Below are 14956 nucleotides of genomic sequence, written 5' to 3'. Positions count from 1 at the left end.
CAATATGGTATGAAAAGAATTTTGTGAACATTTCTCTGATTAATATTTATCACAAGAAAAATAAGAATATCTATCACGATATAATATAAAACATATGTTTGATTAATTTTATTAAACTGCATAATAAAATCAAACATATTTATATTTTATTGTAATACTAGATTATTATTTTTATCAAATTCTAAGAGAAAATTCTCTCTGTGTAATAATATTATTTAATAATATTAAGTAATGATAAATTTGCAATAATAATAACTATAATAAAAAATAACTGTATCTTTCATATTAATAATATCGCTATTTTTTATATAACATGTTAAATAAAATAAGTAATTAAATGAATTGTAATATACTATAATTATTATTATAAATGTATTCTTTTGTCTTTTCTGAAATCTATTTTATATCATAAAATTGTGTATTACATTTATGTATAGAATTATTTTTTCCTCTTCGGAAAATTAAAAATAAAAATTAATAACATTATTTAATAACATTAAATAATAATTAATTGCAATAATAATAACTGTAATAAAAAATAACTACCTTTGATATTATAATAATTTCGCTGTTTACTTATATAATATATTAAATAAATTTATAAATAGTTATAAATATGTGTGTATTAGAGTAAATATAATTATTATTATAATTATTATAATTATTATTATAAAATTATATGCTAAAGTTATCTCCTTTTTTAAATTTGTTTTTATATTTTATAATAAAAATTGTGTATTACATTTACATAAAAGAATGATTTTTTTCCATATTTTTTCAAAAATTTAAAAATGAAAGATAATAATGATATTTAATAACATTAATTAATAATTAATTGCAGTAATAATAAGTAATTGTATCTTTGGTATTATATAATAATTTTGCTGTTTTCTTATCAAATAAAATATAAAATAAATTTATAAAAAAAAGTTAAATGTGTATATTATAGTATAACTATTATTATAAAATTATTTTCGTCTTTTTTAAATCTATTTTTATATTTTGTCCTAAATTTTTTAGAAAATTTCAAAACGAAAATTAACTATTCTTTCTCTCTCTTTCTCTCATTTATTTTTATACGCTATATTTATATTGCAAAATTATCCGCGTTTCTTCGCGAAATTACAAAATTAATTTCCTCAGGTAGCATCTCGAATCAGCGATAAATTATGCGATAAGATAAACTTTCTGCGCAAAGGAACAGAACAGCCTTTCGCGAATGCGTATATGTCCGGCTTTCCGGACGGAGGTAAAAGGCAAAAGCGAGGCAAAGTAATGGCATGGGAACCTGCGGCCAATTCGCGGAACCGCCAACGCCGGCCTCGGATTCGCCTGACTGGCTGGAAACTGCATCCTGCCGGAACTTTCATCGTTTATCGGCGACCGCGACAGAACTGAGGGAACGAGCGAGGACTTGGGAACTTTTATGCGCCGCTGATTCGACCCGACAGATACTCCACGACGATCGGGATCGCGTCGAGCGAAATCAGTCAAGCGTCTTTGGTTAAAGGCAGTTTGATCAATAAGTCCCCGTCGTTTCATATCGATTGCGGCGTAGGTTGCAAGCTGTTCCCTTTCGGAGAACACGAAGCATGATAAATGCTTTATTACGAGAGATCCAAGAACAACGGCGAACGCGAAATTACGACTTTATAACAATCGCATATTAAAGTGGCTTCGTTTCTTTCTCGATATTCGGTTTCTTCCTCCGATATTCGCGAGAAATTACAATAACCCGTGTGATTTTGGAGAAAAGTAATCGAATGATTTGTGAAAGATTTCATATGAACATTTAGAAAACGCAAGTCATATATGTATTTGCTAAATATCTGTACAAGTATTTGAGAACCTTTTGTTTTATTTTTTTTAATATTATATAATTATATTATATTTATATTTTTTTATTATTATATATATATTATATTATTATATAAATAATAATTTTAAAAAATCAAATTTAATAATGACATTATCATGTAAATTAAAAAATTAAAAATTAACGGCATGAAAACGAATTAAAAATTAAAAATAAATTTCCACAAAATAAATTTTCTATATTATTATAAATATCAGACAAATTTTATATTTCTTTAGCAAACAATACTTCTGAAAATTAAAGTGGCTTCGTTTCTTTCTCGATATTCGGTTTCTTTCTCCGATATTCGCGAGAAATTACAATAACCCGTGTGACTTTGGAGAAAAGTAATCGAATGATTTGTGAAAGATTTCATATGAACATTTAGAAAACGCAAGTCATATATTATGTATTTGCTAAATATATGTACAAGTATTTGAGAACCTTTTGTTTATAAGTTTAATAATAACATTATCATGTAAATTAAAAAAATTAATTAACGGCATGGAAATTTAACGAATTAAAAATTAAAAATTAATTTCCACAAAATAAATTTTCTATATTATTACAAATATCATTATCAGACAAATTTTATATTTCTCTATTAAACAATACTTCTGAAAATTTGTGTGTATATATATATATACACAAATATCGTTTTATTACAATACGTAAAAATTAATTACACAATTATAATTAATTATTATAATATATAAAATAAACGTTTAAAACGTTTTTAGCTAAGATTTATTGTCAGAGAAAGAGAGAGAGATATATTAATATAATGCTGACCTTAGTTAATACGATGCAGAGATCTCTCGATGATATACGACGTAACTTGGGATGACTGTGAAGAACGGTAATCCTTAGAATGGTAATCCTTACACTGGATCAACACTGTATTAACACTCGCGACGATGCGTTAACACTCGCGATAATTTACACGGATAAATAAGTTGTGACAAATTATAATGTATAATATTCAACAATTATATATTCGGCACTCGCGCATACGCGAATTATACTTATTTAGAGATCCCGCGACACTTTATTCGACACTCCCGATATTAATTCACGTACGCGAGATTCGCTTACATGCGTAAAAATTTTTTTATATGAAAATGACACGTGTCAAGTGTCAAAACGTCGCGACACGATTAATACGCTCAGCTATCACGTGTAAACTGGCTTTATAACTATTGAAGGCTAGACACTCGGATCATAAATATTTACGTATGATCCTTCGGAAGATACGCTGCGATAATAACAACTTCATATAGCAATGCGGAATATTCCGAAGACCGGCGATTCAATACGTCGATACTCGATTACGTTTCGACGTTGGTATCTTATGACACTTGAATCGGCACTTACTTTAATCCGCGCGTATTATTCGCAGAAGTCTACGAGAAACGCGAAAAGGTGTTTAATAACGACGAGACGCGACAGAGTAATCGCGAAGCCGCGCGAGTGACAGATCGATCAGCTGATTCTCGACGCGTAAATTTGTGTCGACGCCAGTGTTGTGCTTAGATGATTTTAAAATTAGCTAGATAAAGATATGAGATAAAAATATGTAAATTTATCTTAGATAAGATGAAGATGATTTTGTTTTAAATATATCTAGATATAAAAGATAAAATTATATGACGATTCATCTAGATAACTTCCAGATAATATTATTTTTAAAATCGCTTATGTAAACAGTTAAAAAATGTAAATAAATAAAAATGTAATGTAAAATAAAAAAAATGGAAATTATAAAAGAGATATAAAAATATATTCATAGTTTCTTATTTATAAGTTTTTATCGTTTACTGCTCATGTTCTACTATACTTAAAATATTTTCATGTCCTATGAAACTCTAAATCAAATTATCTGAATATTATTTTAGATAATTTAGTAAAGATAACACTTTTTTTTATCTAAGATGCAGATACAGATAATATATTTTTTAATTATCTATATAAAGATAAGATAACGCCAAAATTTCATCTAGATGATCATCTATATAATTTTATTTAGATAACAGCAAACACTGGTCGACGCTAATTAACAATTTCTGAGGAAAGATCGCGCGATACCCCATTCAGCACTCCCGATATAAATCTACACGCATTTACTTACTCAGGATACAATCATAACCTTGTATAGGTAGATCGCGCGCTTCCCGATCGGAGAATCTAACTCTATTATTCTCTCTCACTCTTCCCTTATGTCTCCGTCACCGATAAGAAAGAGCGTACGATTTATTTATATAAAATACGTTTAGGAAAACGCCACGAGGTGGCTCGATTATCTTCCTTCTTCGACTTCTGACGTCACGGCGTACCTATACTACGATCATATATGTATACATTATATACGTATAATCAGTGTTTGCTGTTATCTAAATAAAATTATATAGATGATTATCTAGATAAAATTTCTGCAGCATCTTATCTTTATATAGATAATCAAAATATGTATTATCTATATCTGCATCTTAGATGAAAAAATGTGTTATCTTTATTAAATTATCTAGAATAATGTTCAGATAATTTGATTTAGAGTCATAGCGCATAAAAATATTTAAATAGTAAACTTAAACAGTAAGCGATAAAAACTTACAAATAAAAGTATACACGAATATATTTTTATATCCCTTTTAAAATTTACATTTTTTTTGTTTACATAATCAGTCAAAAAATAATATTATCTGGAAGTTATCTACATGAATCGCCATATAATTTTATCTTTTATCTAGATACATTTAAAGCAAAATCATCTTTATCTTATATAAGATAAATTTACATATTTTTATCTCATCTTTATCTAGCTAATTTTAAAATCATCTAAGCACAACACTGCATATAATAAACAATATATATATACATATATATATATATATATATATATATGTATGTAAGGATGTGTAATAATATATATGTAATTCGAGTGCTCTCGCGATGTCAAAAAGCGCGAGCTACTTATTCTGACGGAAGAGAGTCCGCGAAAGATGCAAGGATGTCTTTACTAAGAACGACGAGACACGACAATAACGCCGAAGCTTTCTTACCCAAGTCGCGATCGAATCTTCGATCGATCATTCCGGCGATCCGACACTCCCGAGAGCAAAAAGAATAAGCTACGACGCTCGGTAAAGATCGGCTCTATTCGGCATCCTCGCGGATTAATTCCCGGCTCACTTTCGCCGGCTGAATCCCGCGAGAGACACTTTGTTGCACGACCAACAATCATGGCGGCGCTTCGATTCGCGAGGATCCGTGAGCTTCCCGAAATTTCGATCGCGATATCGACACATCCCGGCGCGGAAACGCGCTAATTCACTCGTCAGGAATGTCGTCCGGTGCCAGGATCGACAGTCGAGATGTTAATTAACGGACACGAAGCCACTTTCGATCCCGAAAAGTGCACGGGATACGGAGCGATTAATCCGCGACGCTACAAAAAAGGACGCCACTGGGGGGGACTAATTCGCCCCCCTCCGCGCACGTTCTCGCGCAGGGAGAAGGCGTACGTCACGTTACGTCACGTTACGTCACGTCACTTTGCGCGGGACTGATATTCCTACGCCGATAGTCTTACGCCAATATGGCGCGAAGACAATTCGAGTGTGCGTCGCGCTACGTACATTAATTTAATTAGTTAATTAAATAGTTAAAGAGACAGTTCGAATTAATGCAGCCGAAACTTCTCAAGGTAACTATTGCAGATGGATCCTTTTTGGAAAATTGCATACATTTTTTTATATCGTTTTAATTATATCTATAGATAAAAACGAAAGGATTACGTGATAATTATTAATTAATTAAGAGATAATTCGAATTAATGCAGCCTAAACTTCTCGAGGTAACTTTTGCATATAGATCCTTTTTAGAAAATTGCATACATTTTTTTATATCGTTTTAATTATATCTCAAGATAAAAACGAAAGGGTTACGTGATAATTATTAATTAATTAAGAGATAATTCGAATTAATGCAGCCTAAACTTCTCGAGGTAACTATTGCAGATGGATCCTTTTTGGAAAATTGCATACATTTTTTATATCGTTTTAATTATATCTAAAGATAAAAACGAAAGGGTTACGTGATAATTATTAATTAATTAAGAGACAATTCGAATTAATGCAGTCTAAACTTTTCAAGATAACATATAGATCCTTTTTGGAAAATTGCATACATTTTTTTATATCGTTTTAATTATATCTAAAGATAAAAACGAAAGGGTTACGTGATAATTATTAATTAATTAAGAGATAATTCGAATTAATGCAGCCTAAACTTCTCGAGGTAACTTTTGCATATAGATCCTTTTTAAAAAATTGCATACATTTTTTTATATCGTTTTAATTATATCTAAAGATAAAAATGAAGACGATTACGTGATAATTTTATTAATTAATTAAGAGATAATTCGAATTAATGCAGTTTAAATTTCTTGAGGTAATTATTGCATATAGATTATTTTGGGAAATTGCATACATTTTTTTATATCGTTTTAATTATATCTAAAGATAAAAACGAAGACAATTACGTGATAATTATTAATTAATTAAGAGACAATTCGAATTAATGCAGTCTAAACTTCTCAAGGTAACCATTGCATATAAATCCTTTTTAGAAAATTGCATACATTTTTTCTATATCGTTTTAATTACATCTAAAGATAAAAACAAAAGGATTACGTGATAATTATTAATTAATTAAGAGACAATTCGAATTAATGCAATCTAAACTTTTCGAGGTAACTATTGCAGATAGTTCCTTTTTGAAAAATTGTATATATTTTTTATATCGTTTTAATTATATCTAAAGATAAAAACAACGACGATTATGATAATTATTAATTAATTAAGAGACAATTCGAATTAATACAGCCTAAATTTCTCGAGGTAACTATTATATGTATTATATATCTTTTTCGCAAATTGCGTCATTTTTATGTCATTTTAAATGCATATAAAGAAAAATGAAGAATTGAATGAAAATTACTAATTCGCCTTCACGCATTCTTGTACAGGGAGAAGCTGCTACGTCACGCTACTTTGCGCGGGAATCAATCTATAATATTCTAACATGGCACAAAGACGTAATTGCTTCAGGTATATGTATTGCATTGCGTTAATTAATTTCGCTGGTTATTATACATCAAATATTCGAGTCAATTACATATTCGAAGTGATATAATCTGAATCTTCCGCGGCAACTTTTGTCTAAAAATTTTTTCTGGCGAATTTGCATATATTCCATGTCACTTTAAATCCATGTAAACAGAGGATTACGTAAATTATCTAATATTAATATTTTTGTTTAACTTTAATGTGTATGTTATTTTAAAAAGTTTACTTTTGAAATGCAGTGTTTTTGAAAAGAAAGGGAAAGAAAAAAGAGAAAAGACTTATATATACATAAATAATTAAATATAAATAATTAATATATAAATAATTATTATAATTATATATAAATAATTAAATATAATTATAATATAATTAAAATTAATTAAAATATAATTAAGATATTTAAATAATTAAGTGCATATAATCTCTGTCTCTAATATACCTATATACATATATGTATATATGTATAAGTACGTAAATATACATATATACGAAGACTTGCGCTCACACAATCTGTCTCTTTTATCGCGCACTACATCAAGTTTAGCTAAATAATTTATAACCCCGTGCACTTTGTTGCGTTTTGCAGGCGCGCCGCATTATGTTTACCGCGATTACAACCGTAGGAGGCTAGTTGTAATATGCAAATGAATAAGCCGGCGATATGTCACGGCGATGATCGTCCCTGTCGCGCAACGCGATGCGGTTTTTTCAAGACTGTGTCTTCCCACTCGCGTAGCGGATTAAAACAATCCGGGCGCAAAACCTGCAAATCACCCAGGAGGTTTCACCCCGGCCCGACGTCCTCGTCTTCTCCACATCCGTTCGCATTTCGCTACGTTCAAACACGCGCGGCGATTAATCCAGCCGGCCGTCCGCAAACCGGGGTAAGTACTTTATCCTCTTTCGAGGCCCACGCGGGAATATTATGTTTATGGAGCGTCGGAAAATGTTACGGGCGAGTGGAAAGCCTAATGGCTTAACGAGGGTCCGCGGTGCACTTTTTTATTGTATCCCAAAGACCAATCTTATTCTTCGGCCTGCTTCGCTCTCCTCTTCCATTCGCGCTATAAAATGCTTCTATCATCGATGATTCGATGGCTCTCGTTTACTTTTGTCCAGATAAAAGAAAAAACGGAATTTCTTGTCCGCCTCGATGGCGATTTCTATGCGATAACGAGAGCTCGAATGAGAGAGCTCACAAATTTATCATACGTAAATATTTGCCGTAGATATTCCGAGATAGTGTTTTGAATAGAAGCTAAACATTTTGCAATATTACATTTCAAATATTAATATTAAGTGTGTATGAAGTTGAATGTATCAATATTAATTTCTTTTTTAATTGGAAAATTTAATTCCGAGCTTTAAACACAGCTACATTATTATTAGACGTGGCGATTCGGAGAAATAAATATTTTTAGCGTATGCATAAAATAAAATAAATATGGAGAATACACGGGGGTTTCGTATTTCCGCGGGATTAAAGTTTTACGGACTGATTATTTTTGGTGAAAATTTCGCATTCTCTCTTTCTCTCTCGTATATTTGCACGCGAAATTCGCGCATAGATGCAATTTAAACGTCAGCGCGCGGAATCGAGACACTGCAGAAAGGCTGGCAGTCGATTATCTTATAATATAATATACTGTGTCTCTCTCTGACGTGCCATTGACACGCTTACGGAAATGCCGTACTGCAAGTTATAAACAGCTATCGACATTTCCTCCGATCGACGACCCATCTCTCTCCCGCGATCGACGACGGCGCAGACGAAAGAAGAGAGAGAAAGAGCAAGAGAGGGAGTGAGAGAAAAGGTGTTTTGTCGCGCGCAACGACCTCGACTTTGCGCTTGACATTAATGCTTGTCGATATCGACATCCGCCGTGCTTAAGTCGCCGTCCGTCGTGCGTGACTTTTAATCTTTCCCGGGTAGCGCTTTCTCTTGCATATTGTAAGTCGTCGGACCCGAGGTACGTATATATCTGTCGATTGCACTCGCAACGAAACTTCGCAACGGGAAGTTCTGAAAAGTGGCACGTCAATCGGCGATATTGCATACATTTCGATTAGATGAGAACCTTATGGAATTGTTCGATGCCGATGTAATTAAATATTACAGTTCACATGTCAGGGACAACAATTTTTCATTTGTACTCAAACGTCAAGCTTAAATTGTTGCACATATGAGTAGAAAAATAGATTTAGGTAAAATATATTTAGAAAAAAATAATGTTTAATTCACATTTCGATTAAATTAGAATCATAAAACTATTCAAATGCCAATGTAATCAAATATTACAGTTTACATGTCGGGAAAAACAAACATTTTTAATTTATGCTCAAACGTCAAGCTTAAATTGTTATGTGAATATAAATTTAGGAAAAAGAAATGGAAATATTATATTAACAATAATTTTCAATCACATTTTGATTATTACAATTTACATGTCAGGGAAAAATAATAATTTTTCATTTATGCTTAAACATCAAACTTAAATTATTGCACATGTCAATAGAAATTTAGGAAAAAGAAATAAAAATATTATATTAGATATAATTTTTAACTACATTTCGATTAGATAAAAATTATGGAACTGTTCAATGCCGATGTAATTAAATATTATAGTTTACATGTCAGGGACAACAATTTTTCATTTGTACTCAAACGTCAAGCTTAAATTGTTGCACATATGAGTAGAAAAATAGATTTAGGTAAAATATATTTAGAAAAAAATAATGTTTAATTCACATTTCGATTAAATTAGAATCATAAAACTATTCAAATGCCAATGTAATCAAATATTACAGTTTACATGTCGGGAAAAACAAACATTTTTAATTTATGCTCAAACGTCAAGCTTAAATTGTTATGTGAATATAAATTTAGGAAAAAGAAATGGAAATATTATATTAACAATAATTTTCAATCACATTTTGATTATTACAATTTACATGTCAGGGAAAAATAATAATTTTTCATTTATGCTTAAACATCAAACTTAAATTATTGCACATGTCAATAGAAATTTAGGAAAAAGAAATAAAAATATTATATTAGATATAATTTTTAACTACATTTCGATTAGATAAAAATTATGGAACTGTTCAATGCCGATGTAATTAAATATTATAGTTTACATGTCAGGGACAACAATTTTTCATTTGTACTCAAACGTCAAGCTTAAATTGTTGCACATATGAGTAGAAAAATAGATTTAGGTAAAATATATTTAGAAAAAAATAATGTTTAATTCACATTTCGATTAAATTAGAATCATAAAACTATTCAATGCCAATGTAATCAAATATTACAGTTTACATGTCGGGAAAAACAAACATTTTTAATTTATGCTCAAACGTCAAGCTTAAATTGTTATGTGAATATAAATTTAGGAAAAAGAAATGGAAATATTATATTAACAATAATTTTCAATCACATTTTGATTATTACAATTTACATGTCAGGGAAAAATAATAATTTTTCATTTATGCTTAAACATCAAACTTAAATTATTGCACATGTCAATAGAAATTTAGGAAAAAGAAATAAAAATATTATATTAGATATAATTTTTAACTACATTTCGATTAGATAAAAATTATGGAACTGTTCAATGCCGATGTAATTAAATATTACAGTTCACATGTCAGGGACAACAATTTTTCATTTGTACTCAAACGTCAAGCTTAAATTGTTGCACATATGAGTAGAAAAATAGATTTAAGTAAAATATATTTAGAAAAAAATAATGTTTAATTCATATTTCGATTAAATTAGAATCATAAAACTATTCAAATGCCAATGTAATCAAATATTACAGTTTACATGTCGGGAAAAACAAACATTTTTAATTTATGCTCAAACGTCAAGCTTAAATTGTTATGTGAATATAAATTTAGGAAAAAGAAATGGAAATATTATATTAACAATAATTTTCAATCACATTTTGATTGTTACAATTTACATGTCAGGGAAAAATAATAATTTTTCATTTATGCTTAAACGTCAAGCTTAAATTATTGCACATGTCAATAGAAATTTAGGAAAAAGAAATAAAAATATTATATTAGATATAATTTTTAACTACATTTCGATTAGATAAAAATTATGGAACTGTTCAATGTCGATGTAATTAAATATTACAGTTTACATGTCAGGGACAACAATTTTTCATTTGTACTCAAACGTCAAGCTTAAATTGTTGCACATATGAGTAGAAAAATAGATTTAGGTAAAATATATTTAGAAAAAAATAATGTTTAATTCACATTTCGATTAAATTAGAATCATAAAACTAATATTCAATGCCAATGTAATCAAATATTACAGTTTACATGTCGGGAAAAACAAACATTTTTAATTTATGCTCAAACGTCAAGCTTAAATTGTTATGTGAATATACATGTGAATATAAATTTAGGAAAAAGAAATGGAAATATTATATTAACAATAATTTTCAATCACATTTTGATTATTACAATTTACATGTCAGGGAAAAATAATAATTTTTAATTTATGCTTAAACGTCAAGCTTAAATTATTGCACATGTCAATAGAAATTTAGGAAAAAGAAATAAAAATATTATATTAGATATAATTTTTAACTACATTTCGATTAGATAAAAATTATGGAACTGTTCAATGCCGATGTAATTAAATATTACAGTTCACATGTCAGGGACAACAATTTTTCATTTGTACTCAAACGTCAAGCTTAAATTGTTGCACATATGAGTAGAAAAATAGATTTAGGTAAAATATATTTAGAAAAAAATAATGTTTAATTCACATTTCGATTAAATTAGAATCATAAAACTAATATTCAATGCCAATGTAATCAAATATTACAGTTTACATGTCGGGAAAAACAAACATTTTTAATTTATGCTCAAACGTCAAGCTTAAATTGTTATGTGAATATACATGTGAATATAAATTTAGGAAAAAGAAATGGAAATATTATATTAACAATAATTTTCAATCACATTTTGATTATTACAATTTACATGTCAGGGAAAAATAATAATTTTTCATTTATGCTTAAACGTCAAGCTTAAATTATTGCACATGTCAATAGAAATTTAGGAAAAAGAAATAAAAATATTATATTAGATATAATTTTTAACTACATTTCGATTAGATAAGAATTATGAAACTGTTCAATGCCGATGTAATTAAATATTACAATTTATATGTCGGGGAAAAATAACAACTTTTAATTTATATTGAAACGTCAAGCATAAATTGTTGCGCGAATGAATAAAAATTTAAGACAATTAACTTAGAAAAAAAAAAATAATTTAGGAAAAATTAATTTAAAAAAAATAATTTTCAATTACATTTCGATTATATAAGAATCATGCAACTGTTCAATGCCGATGTAATCAAATATTACAGTTTTCATATCGGGGAAAAAAATAACAATTTTTAATTTACGCTCAAACGTCAAACTTAAATTGCTGCAAATGAGTAGAAATTAAAAAAAAAAAAAGAAATATTATATTGGACATAATTTTCAGTCCCATTTTTCTCTCCAAACAAATTGTCATAAATTTTCGTTGTGCTAGCGCTTCTTAAAAGCTACTCTCCAAGCAAGCGGAGAATCTCTCCGGCACTTTTGCACGCGGCCGCAAGATAAGATATTTTAATACTCACGGGAATTTCCCGCGTGCCACACTGGAATATATACATATACATATATACATATTTTCTGGCGGCGAAAGAGAGCGACCTTATCTTCGCGGATTATATATGTAGACACACGCAGTGCTTTTCGTTTTCACACAAAAGCTTTTCTTAAGCGCGTCTCTTCTCGATTTTGCACTTCGACTGCGTAAAATAAACATTCGTGTAGTATAATTCAGTGCGATATCAGAGGATTCACGCGCCTTTGACTTATCACTCTCGATAAAAATCGGCTTTAATTCTCGCGATTAATTTTTCCCGTCAATATACACACTGCAATTCGAATTATCATTATATTTCTCGAAATAATAGCGGAAACAGAGACACACGCTTGCGAAACGTCATTGCAACAGTAATAAATTCAGTAACTACATACATTAAAGGTATTATTTCGTGCAATTAAATTTCAATAAAACAATAATGTACCTCTCTTGCGCGAGATTCAATATACATATAATCATATTTTTACTGTTTCAATTTGATTCTAATACATATTTCGACCGGAGATCGTGCATAAAGCAATATTATTCTAGTTGAAACAACACGCGTTATAATCGTATCGGAGCCGGGCAAGCGATGTTCAAATTCAACAACAACGAAATTGAAGAAGGAAATAAAAGTGGCTCGCAAAAAAAGCGTAAACACTTTCGCAAATCGCGTTTTCTTCGTCGAATCAGATATGCTGAGGTTTGTTTGTCTCTAATAAAATGTGTATCTCCCTATATATTCGTATATGTTCACGTCGCTCTAAAAATGAAGTGGCTGGTTTTTAGCAGGTCGCGTGGAAAATATATCGCGAGAAAAGAGAGAGAGAGAGAGAGAGAGAGAGAGAGAGAGAGAGAGAAGCTTCTTCCTTCTCCCTCTCTCTCTCTCTCTCTCTCTCTCTCTCTCTCTCTCCTTTGTTTCTTCCGCCAGGCGCGATAAAGTGAAATCTCTCTCGGGATACGTCGTCGCGCCCGCGGAAATTCCCGAATTATTTATTCATGGCGAAACGTAAAGCGGCACGGCTTGGAATTTGTCGAGCATTATTTCAGCTTCTCTCTCTCTCTCTCTCTCTCTCTCTCTCTCTCGTGCACGCGCGACATTTTATAAGCGCTCGGTCTTTTAAGCCCGTTACAAAATTGTCGATGACACTTCATTAAGAAATGATTTCATCGACGAGCAGCTATTAGCTCTCTTCGCGAGTATTATCGACGAGTACAATTTATTATTACGCGATGTTTAATGAAAATCCATCGGGTATTAATATATTACGAGGGGAAATGCATTTCCAGGGAGGAGAGGGCGAGGGGGGACCATATACAAGGTGTAGTCATTTTAATCGATCACTATTTGATTGTGCAACAAACTGTTTTAGATAAAAGTAAACTCATTTTTTTACCATCTTATAACTTTTTGTACCGAAAATTGCGAGGAATTTCGATTTATATTAAAAAAATATGATGGTTCCATTTAAAAAACATAAATGACCTTCAAATGCCCTTGAAAAGCGCCCTTCAGAAAAAAGTCAGTAGCGCCATCTTCTGTCAACTCAGAGACAAAGACAAATCAAACATTTGTCTGAAACATTTTGTAGTACAATCAAAAAAAAGTTTTTGGGATGATCGATTAAAATGAGACATCCTGTATATTTATGTAGTTATTGATTCGACGTGCGCGCATGTTTGATTTACTTAAAATTTTAATCTCTAGTATAAATTTTCGCGTAAATGTATGTATATGTGTGTATCGAATATTGTATATATACACAGTTGGAAAATTTGTGTTTTCTTGTTAAAAACGGTCCCCGTTAAAATTTTTGTGTTAAATTAACATATTGCTGTTGTGTTAATTGAACTCAAATGTTAAATTATTAAAATAACTGAAAAAAAGTGTAAAAATAACACAATGTGTATTTACTTTTAATTTTACACAATAAATATGTTTGATATTATTAGTGACAAGATTTATCTGTTAAATTTTACAGAAAAAAAATGTTAATTTTACTTTATAATATAAGTGGGGATGATAAAATGTAAAATTAACAATTTTTTAAGTTAATTTTTACATTAAAACTATGTTAATTTAACACAAAATTTATTTTAAGTTTACTTGAAGTTTGCATTTATTTTATGTTAAAATATTAACACAATATTCGTGTCATTATTTAACATATCCGTATTATGTTAAATTAACACAAAAATTTCTGTGGACTGTTTGGGACATGTGATATTTGTTAAATTTAACACAAATTTTTCAACTGTGTACTACAGAGAGAGAGAGAAGTACTCTGCGTTGATACCACTGCTT

At 29.9% G+C, this 14956-nt stretch overlaps 2 protein-coding genes across 5 annotated transcripts in view; both read right to left on the bottom strand.

The window, feature by feature from the left end:
* The window catches only part of Twin (CCR4-NOT transcription complex subunit 6-like twin), a 421961-nt gene extending 418791 nt beyond the window's left edge, over positions 1-3170 (bottom strand). The window contains exon 1 of the mRNA XM_083050971.1: positions 2648-3170. The gene's annotated coding sequence lies outside the window, so the exon portion shown is untranslated. The remainder of the gene's footprint in view (positions 1-2647) is intronic.
* LOC145943462 (CCR4-NOT transcription complex subunit 6-like) overlaps positions 1-14956 on the bottom strand; it is a 588057-nt gene that overhangs the window by 205088 nt on the left and 368013 nt on the right. The window lies entirely within an intron of this gene.

Source organism: Prenolepis imparis, unplaced genomic scaffold (assembly GCF_030444845.1).
Source record: "Prenolepis imparis isolate NDT839.2.m4 unplaced genomic scaffold, iyPreImpa1.0 SCAF_12, whole genome shotgun sequence".
NCBI classification, from domain to species: domain Eukaryota; kingdom Metazoa; phylum Arthropoda; class Insecta; order Hymenoptera; family Formicidae; genus Prenolepis; species Prenolepis imparis.
This window is presented reverse-complemented; position numbering and strand designations above follow the sequence as displayed.